The following is an 8,694-nucleotide window of genomic DNA, read 5'->3' as shown; positions in this document are numbered from 1 at the left end:
GGTAACAGCTGATTTTTCAGAACCAACTCTGCAGGCCTGAAGGGAGTGGCAGGATATATTTAAAGTGATGAAAGGGAAAAACTCACAACAAAGATTACTCTACCCAGCAAGGATCTCATTCAGGTACGACAGAGAAATCAAAAGCTTTACTCAACACTATTTAATCTGAAAAACGTTTCAGTACAAGCCAGCCTTTAAACTCCATGGGTTATGGGGGGTTTTCTGGATAAAAGGAAAAAATTCCATCCAGGAAAAGGCCTGTCTTTTCCTTCTCGCCCTTCATGATTGATCTTCTGAGAGCTTGAATGCTGCTGGGAACTTACCCCTTTCTATTGTCACTTCGTGGTAGAAAGAAAATTAATGAAACTGTGCGAACTGATCGGAGGGTGTCTGATTTTTAGTTTTCCACAGGCTTGAGGCAACATGGATAAGTGCGTGTCACCCTCAGGAATGTACCCACGGTGGCCTTCCCTGCTTGTGGGCAGTGTATCCTGATGACAGGTATGCGTACTTAAGGGTCTGCATCATAAAGCCTTAAAGAGAAACACACAGGAGAAAACTGTCAAACCTTGAACGTTGTTATTTATATGTTTTAAAATGAAAAAGATCATTGTTTGTGTGCTAACCACTTCCTTGATTCTGTTTTGTGGTGGATGTAGATGGTTACATTTGAGCTTTGTATTTTGTGAGAACCTTAATGAAGCGAAGAATTCCAAAGACAGTCAAAAAAAAAAAAAAAGCTTTACAAAGAAGCAAAAGTAAGAGAATTCAGCACCACCAAACCGGCTTTACAACAAATGCTAAAGGAATTTCTCTAGGCAGGAAATACAAGAGAAGGAAAAGACTTGTAAAAACAAACTCAAAACAACTAAGAAAATGGTAATAGGAATATAAATATCAATAATTACCTTAAAGGAAAATGGATTAATTGCCCCAACCAAAAGCTACAGGCTGGCTGATTGGATACAAAAACAAGACCCGTATATATCCTGTCCACAAGAGAACCATTTCAGACTTAGGGGCACATATATATGAAGGTGAGGGGATGGAAAATGATATTCCATACAAATGGAACTCAAAGGAAAGCTAGAGTAACAATACTCATAACAGATATAAAAATAATTTAAAATGAAGACTGTAACAAGAGACAATGAAGGACACTACAAAGTGATCAGGGGATCAATCCAAGAAGAAGATATAACAGTTGTAAATATCTATGCACCCAACATAGGAGCACCTCAATACATAAGGCAAATGTTAACAGCCATAAAAGGGGAAATCAACAGTAACACAGTAATAGTAGGGAAGTTTAACACCCTACTTATACGAATGGACAGATTATCCAAACAGAAAATAAATAAGAAAATACAAGCTTTAAATGACACATTAGACCAGATGGACTTAATTGGTATTTATAAGACATTCCATCCAAAAACAACAGAGTACACTTTCATCTCAAGTGTTCATGGAATATTCTCCAGGATAGATCATATTTTGTGTCACACATCAAGACTCAGTAAATTTAAGAAAATTGAAATCATATCAAGCATCTTTTACAACCACAATACTAAGAGACTAGATATCAATTACAGGGGAAAAAAGCTGTAAAAATTACAAACATATGGAGGCTAAACAATACACTACTAAACAAGCAAGAGATCATGAAGAAATCAAACAGGAAATCAAAAAAAATACCTAGAAAACAATGACATATGAAAACACGAGGACCCAAAACCTATGGGAAGCAGCAAAAGCGTTCTAAGAAGAAAGTTTATGGCAATACAATACTACCTCAAGAAACAAGAAACATCTCAAATAAACAACCTAACCTTGCACTGAAAGCAAACAGGAAGAAAAAATACCCCTCAATGTTAGAAGAAGGAAAGAAATCACAAAGATCAGATCAGAAATAATGAAAAAGAAATGAAGGAAACAATACCATAGATCAATAAAACTAAAAGGTTGCTCTTTGAGAAGATAAACAAGATTGATTGAGCATTAGCCAGACTCATCAGGAAAAAAAGGGCAAAGACACAAATCAACAGAATTAGAAATGAAAAAGAAGAGGTAAAAACTGACACTGCAGAAATACAACAGATCATGAGAGATTACTACAAGCAACTATATGCCAATAAAATGGACAACCTGGAAGAAATGGACAAATTCTAGGAAATACACAACCTTCCGAGACTGAACCAGGAAGAAATAGAAAATAAGAGCAGAACAATCACAAGCACTGAAATTGAAACTATGATTAAAAATCTTCCAAAAAAGAAAAGCCCAGGGCCAGATGGCTTCGCAGGTGAATTCTATCAAGCATTTAGAGAATTGACAACACCTATCCCCCTCAAACTCTTCCAAAATATAGCAGAGGCGGAAACACTCCCAAACTCATTCTATGAGCCCACTATCACCCTGATAGCAAAATAGGACAAAAATGTCACAAGAAAATAAAATTAGAGGCCAATATCAGTGATGAATATAGATACAAAATCGTCAACTAAATATTAGCAAACAGAATCCAACAGTACATTAAAAGGATCATACACCATGATCAACTGAGGTTAATCCAAGTAATGCAAGTATTCATCAACATATGAAAATCAACCAATGTGATACACCATATTAACAAACTGAAGTATAAAACCTTATGATAATCTCAATAGATACAGAAAAGACTTTCAACAAAATTCAACACTCATCTATGATAAAATAACTCTTCAGAAAGTGGGCATAGAGGGAACCTACATCAACATAATAAAAGCCATATATGACAAACCCACAGCCAACATCATTCTCAATGGTGAAAATATGAAAGCATTTCCTCTAAGATCAGGAACAAGAAAAGAGTGCCACTCTCACCACTATTATTCAACATAGTTTTGGAAGTTTTAGTCACAGTAATCAGAGAAGAAAAAGAAAAAAGGAATCCAAATTGGAAAAGGAGAAATAAATCTCTCACTGTTTGTAGATTACATGTAGAATTATATGTAGAAAACCCTAAAGATGTCACCAGAAAACTACTAGAGCTAATAAATGAATTTGGTAAAGTAGCATGATACATAATTAATGCACAGAAATCTCCTGCCTTCCTATACACTAACAACAAAAAATCAGAAAGAGAAATCAAGGAAATACTCGCATTTACCGCTGCAAGAGAAAGAATAAAATACCTAGGAATAAACTTACCTCAGGAGGCAAAAGTCCTATATGAAGAAAATTTTAAGTCACTCATAAAAGAAATCAAAGACGGTACAAACAGATGGAAAGATATACCATGTTCTTGAAGTGGAAGAATAAACATTGTGAAAATGACTATACTACTCAAAGAAATCTACAGATTCAGTGCAATCCCTATCAAACTACCAATGGCATTTTTCACAGAACTAGAACAAAACATTTCACAATTTGTATGGAAACAAAAAAGACCCTGAATAAACAAAACTGTCTTGAGAAAGAGAAATGGAGCTGGAAGAATCAGGCTCCCTGACTTCAGACTATACTACAAACCCACAGTAATCAAGAGAGTAAGGTACTGGCACAAAAACAGAAATGTATATCAGTGGAACAGGATAGAAAGCCCAGAGATAAACCCAGGCATATATGGTCAGCTTATCTTTGGCAAAGGAGGCAAGAACATACAATGGAGAAAAGAGAGCCTCTTCAATAAGTGGAGCTGGGAAAACCGGGTAGCTACCTGTAAAAGAATGAAATTAGAACACTCCCTAACACCATACACAAAAATAAACTAAAAATAGATTAAAGACCTAAATGTAAAGCCAGACATCATAAAACTCTTAGAGGAAAACATAAGCGGAATACTCTGACATAAATCACAGCAAAATCTTTTTTGAGCCACCTCGTAGAGTAATGGTCCCAAGAATAAGCAAATGTGACCTAATGAAACTTAAAAGTTTTTGCACAGCAAAGGAAACCATAAACAAGACAAAAATATAACCCTCAGAATGGGAGAAAATATTTGCAAATGAAGCAACTGACAAAGGATAAATCTCCAAAATATACAAGCAGCTCACGCAGCTCAATATCAAAAAACCCCCACAAAAAACCCAATCCAAAACTGGGTGGAAGACCTAAATAGACAAAAAAAATAGGCAAAGAAGATATACAGATTGCCAACAAACACATGAAAAGATGATTAACGTCATTAATCTTTAGAGAAATGCAAATCAAAACCACAATGAGGTATCACCTCATACCAGTCAGGGGGGCCATCATCAAAAAATCTACAAACAATAAATACTGGAGAGGGTGTGGAGAAAAGGGAACCCTCTTGCACTGTTGGTTGGAATATAAATGGATACAGCCACTATGGAGAACGTTATGGAGGTTCCTTAGAAAACTAAAAATAGGGCTACCATATGACCCAGCCATTCCACTACTGGGCATATACACTGAGAAAACCATAATTCAAAAAATACATGTACCACAATGTTCATTGTAGCACTATTTACAATTTCCAGGACATGGAAGCAACCTAAAAGTCCATCGAGAGTTGAATGGATGAAGAAGGTGTGGCACATATATACAATGGAATATTACTCAGCCATAAAAAGGAATGAAATTGAGTTATTTGTAGTGAGGGTGATGGACCTAGTGTCTGTTATACAGAGTGAAGTAAGTCAGAAAGAGAAAAACAAATACCTTATGCTAATGCACATATATGGAATCTAAGAAAACGGTACTGATGAACTTAGTGGCAGGGCAGGAATAAAGGCTCAGTTGTAGAGAACGGACTTGAGGATACAGTGGGTGAAGGGGAAGCTGGGACAAAGTGAGAGAGTAGCACTGACATATATACACTACCAAATGTACAATGGATGGTTAGTGGGAACCTGCTGCATAGCACAGGGTGATCAGCTCGATGCTTTGTGACGACGTAGATGGGTGGGATAGGGGGGATGGGAAGGAAGCTCAAGAAAGAGTGGGTATGGTTATATATGTATAGTTATAGCTTATTCACTTTGTTGTACAACAGAAACTAACAACTTTGTAAACAATTATACTCCAATAAAGAAATTAAAAAAGATAAAACAGCACTGTACTGGCAAAAAAAGTTAAACAAAATAAAACCCCACATATATTGATGGAACTGAATAGAGAACCAAGAAATAAACCCACATGCCTGTGGTCAGTTAATCTATGGCAAAGGAGGCAAGAATACACAATGAAGAAAAGACAGTTGCTTCAATAAATGGTGCTGGGAAAACTGGACAGCGCCTGTAAAATAATGCAATTAGAAATTCCTCACATCATATACAAAAATAAACTCACAATGGATTAACGGCTGAAATGTATGACCTGAAACCAAAAAAAGTTCCTAGAAGAGCTCATAGGCAGGACACTCTTTGACATAAATCATAGAAATATTTTTTGGTTCTGTCTTCTAAGGCAAAAAAGATAAATAAATAAAAGGAAAATAAACAAAGTGGATCTAATTAAATTTAAAAGATTTTGCACAGCAAATGAAACCATCAAGATAATGAAAAGACAACTTACTGAATGGCAGGGGAGAAATATTTGTAAATGCTATGACCGATAAGGGGTCAATGTCCAAGTTATATAAACTACTGATATATCTCCATAGCAAAACAACAAACAATCCAATTAAAAATGAGCAGAACACCTGAATAGACATTTTTCCCAAAGAAGATGTAAAGATGGCTAACAGGCTCATTAAAAGATGCTCAACATCACTAAGCATTAAAGAAATGTAGATCAGAACAACAATGAGATATCCCCTCACATCGTCAGAATGGCTAGTTTCAAAGTCTACAAATAACAAATATTGGTAAGCATGTGGAGAAAAGGGAACATTTGTACACCATTGGTGAGAATGTAAGTTGGTGCAGCCACTATGGAGAACAGTATGGAAATTTCTCAAAAAACTAAAAATAGAACTATCATATGATCCAGAAGTTTCACTCCTATCATATGATCCAGAAATTTCACTCCTGTGTATGGATTCAAAAGAAATGAAAACACTAATTCAAAAACATACATGCACCCCAAAGTTGATTTACAATTGGAAACATATAGAAGCAACACAATTTCCATCAGCAAATTAATGGATAAAGAAAATATGGTGTATATACACAATGGAATATCACTCAGCCATAAAAAACAATGAAATTCTGTCATTTGCATCAACATGGATGGATGTAGAGAATATTATGTTCAGTGTCATAAGTCAGATAGAGAAATACTGTATAATATCACTTACATATGGAATTTTAAAAATAATACAAACAAATGTATATAGAAAGCAAGAAACAGATTCACATTTATAGAAAACAAACTAGTTGTTAGCAGATGGGAGATGGAAAGGGGGATGGTCAAGTTAGGGATATGGGATTAAGAGCTATAAACTACTATGTATAAAATAGGTAATTAACAAGGATATATCATATAGCACAGGGAATTATAGCCATTATCTTTTACTTACTTTTAATAGAGTATAATCTGTAAAAATACTGAATTGCTGTGCTGTGCACCCAAAACTAATATAATATTGCAAATCAATTATATTTCAATAAAAAAATTTAAAAAGACAAAGACCAAAAAATGTAAATAAAAGCAATGTTGTAATTATTTTCATAGTTGGTGACTAAACTGGCTTTAATTATTTGGATATGCATCGTTTGGGCATGACTTTAAGGTCCATTACCACTATATTTAATAGATCTAAAAAAATGAGTTATTCTCTCAGAATCTCACAGTAAAACCTTTAATTAAAAATGTAACACAGATAAGAGAAAAAGCAACACACCACATTATCAGTGACTCTAAATTGATGCTTTATGTAGTGTCACTAAAGTGAATAAACTTTGGTTCTAGCAAGCAAGGAACTACAGATTTTATGTCACTCAAGTTGAAATTTGAGAAATGGAAATTGGGACTTCCAACTTGTTTTCATCTTCTCTAAAAGTGCTTAAAGAATGAACTATCTGTCAAAAATCCCTCATGTGGTTAACAGATCAGGAGAGAAGTTTAAATATTTATATATTTAAAAAAATAACTAGCTGTGAAAAGCAGTATGTTATAAATCACAAATGAGCAGCAGAGAAAATAAATTGTATCAGGATCCAGAAGAGGGATCAATCACATTTGGAATAAGCCAGATGCCTATTTTGATTCTGTGATAATGACGAAATTGTCTGTCATCTTTTAAACCAGATCTGGTCGTTTCTTTTATTGGTGGTATGTACCATTTTCCTCAATGTTTGCTGAGCCAATGGATGCAAAACTAAAAAGGTGACACCATAGTAGAAAAAGCAGCTGAAGATTTTGTTTTCTTCCCTAAAAATTAGAAGAAAAATATGATATCCCCTTTAAACTACTAAGATCATCACTTATACTAACAGGATATAAGAGCCATTATTATCTATGTGGAAGCTGAAAATTCAAAGTAAATATTGGTCAGTTCATATGTCTAAATACTACTCTGAATATTACTCTGAATGAGCCAAACAAGATGTAAAGTAGACTCAGATGTATCTGTGCATGGCTCTTTTTTCAATGGCATTGGATACTGGTTCATCTTAGTTTAGCTTTCTTCTTCGTTCTCCTATCTCACATAATGGAGAAGGCCATTCCATGGTCATCACAGCTAAAATAAAGACCATGGTGTTTTTGTATTATGAAAAATAATGCTTTGTGAATCAAGTTTGGTCTATGTCAGTGCTTCTCAAACTCTTTAGACTTAGTACAATTTTACACTTTTAAAAAATTATAGGATCCCAAAGAGCTTTTGTCTATGTGGGTTATATCTATCAGTATTTACTATATAACAGTTTAAAACTAACATATTAAATATTTATAAATTGTTTTACAAATTACAATTATATACCTATTATATATTAAATTAGAATGATGACATCATCAGACATCATGTATCTTTGGGAAAATTCCACTGTGCTTATGAGAGAATGAGAGTAAAAACGGCTATTAATAATGTCTTGGGGGACTTCCCTGGTGGTCCAGTGGTTAAGACTCTGCACTCTTAATCCAGGGCACCCAGGTTTGATCCCTGGTCAGGGAACTAGATCCTGCATGCCACAACTAAGAGCCCATATGCTGCTACTAAGAGCCTGCATGCCGCAACTAAAGGAACACGCATGATGCAACTAAAAGATCCCGCACGTGGCAACAAAGATCCTGCATGCCACAACTAAGACCCAGCACAGCCAAATAAATAAATAAATATTTAAAATAATAATAATGCTTGGTGTTATTATGAAAATAGTTCTGATCTCACAGTTCCCCTGAAAATGTTTTGGAGACTCCTAGGGGGTTCACAAATCATGCTTTGAGAACTAAAACATACTTTGGTCTAAATAATATTCCAAATCTTCTTGATTTTGCCTTTTGTCTTGAAGTTCCAGAACACAGACTTCATCTGTATATAAGGTTCATGCAAAATATCAAAGTAAATAGATGTCTCATAAGTGAAAAACTGTGTTACTCTTTTATGTTCTTTCTTGACTAATCAACAGCTCTGGGTGTGAACAGTCAGGTTCAGAAGATATTTTGCTCATTAAGAAAAATATCAAAATACATTCGTTACTTCATAATGTATCCTATCTCTTCTATCCACTTCCTAAAATGTTATATCCTCATCTGCAAGGTAAAATTAGCAAAGATAATAAAATATGCCTCAGGTAGGGTGGTCATAAG

General features: G+C 34.7%; 1 non-coding gene across 1 annotated transcript; it reads left to right on the top strand.

Annotated features, from left to right (window-relative positions):
* Positions 1-7,986: 7,986 nt before the first annotated feature.
* TRNAK-CUU lies at positions 7,987-8,059 on the top strand. Its single transcript has one exon. It is a non-coding gene; the product is annotated as a tRNA-Lys (tRNA).
* The last annotated feature ends 635 nt before the right edge of the window (positions 8,060-8,694 follow it).

Source organism: Monodon monoceros, unplaced genomic scaffold (assembly GCF_005190385.1).
Source record: "Monodon monoceros isolate NGI ecotype Baffin Bay Population unplaced genomic scaffold, NGI_Narwhal_1 Super_Scaffold_22, whole genome shotgun sequence".
Lineage (NCBI taxonomy): Eukaryota > Metazoa > Chordata > Mammalia > Artiodactyla > Monodontidae > Monodon > Monodon monoceros.
The sequence above is the reverse complement of the archived record's forward strand: the minus strand, read 5'-3'. Positions and strand labels throughout refer to the sequence as shown.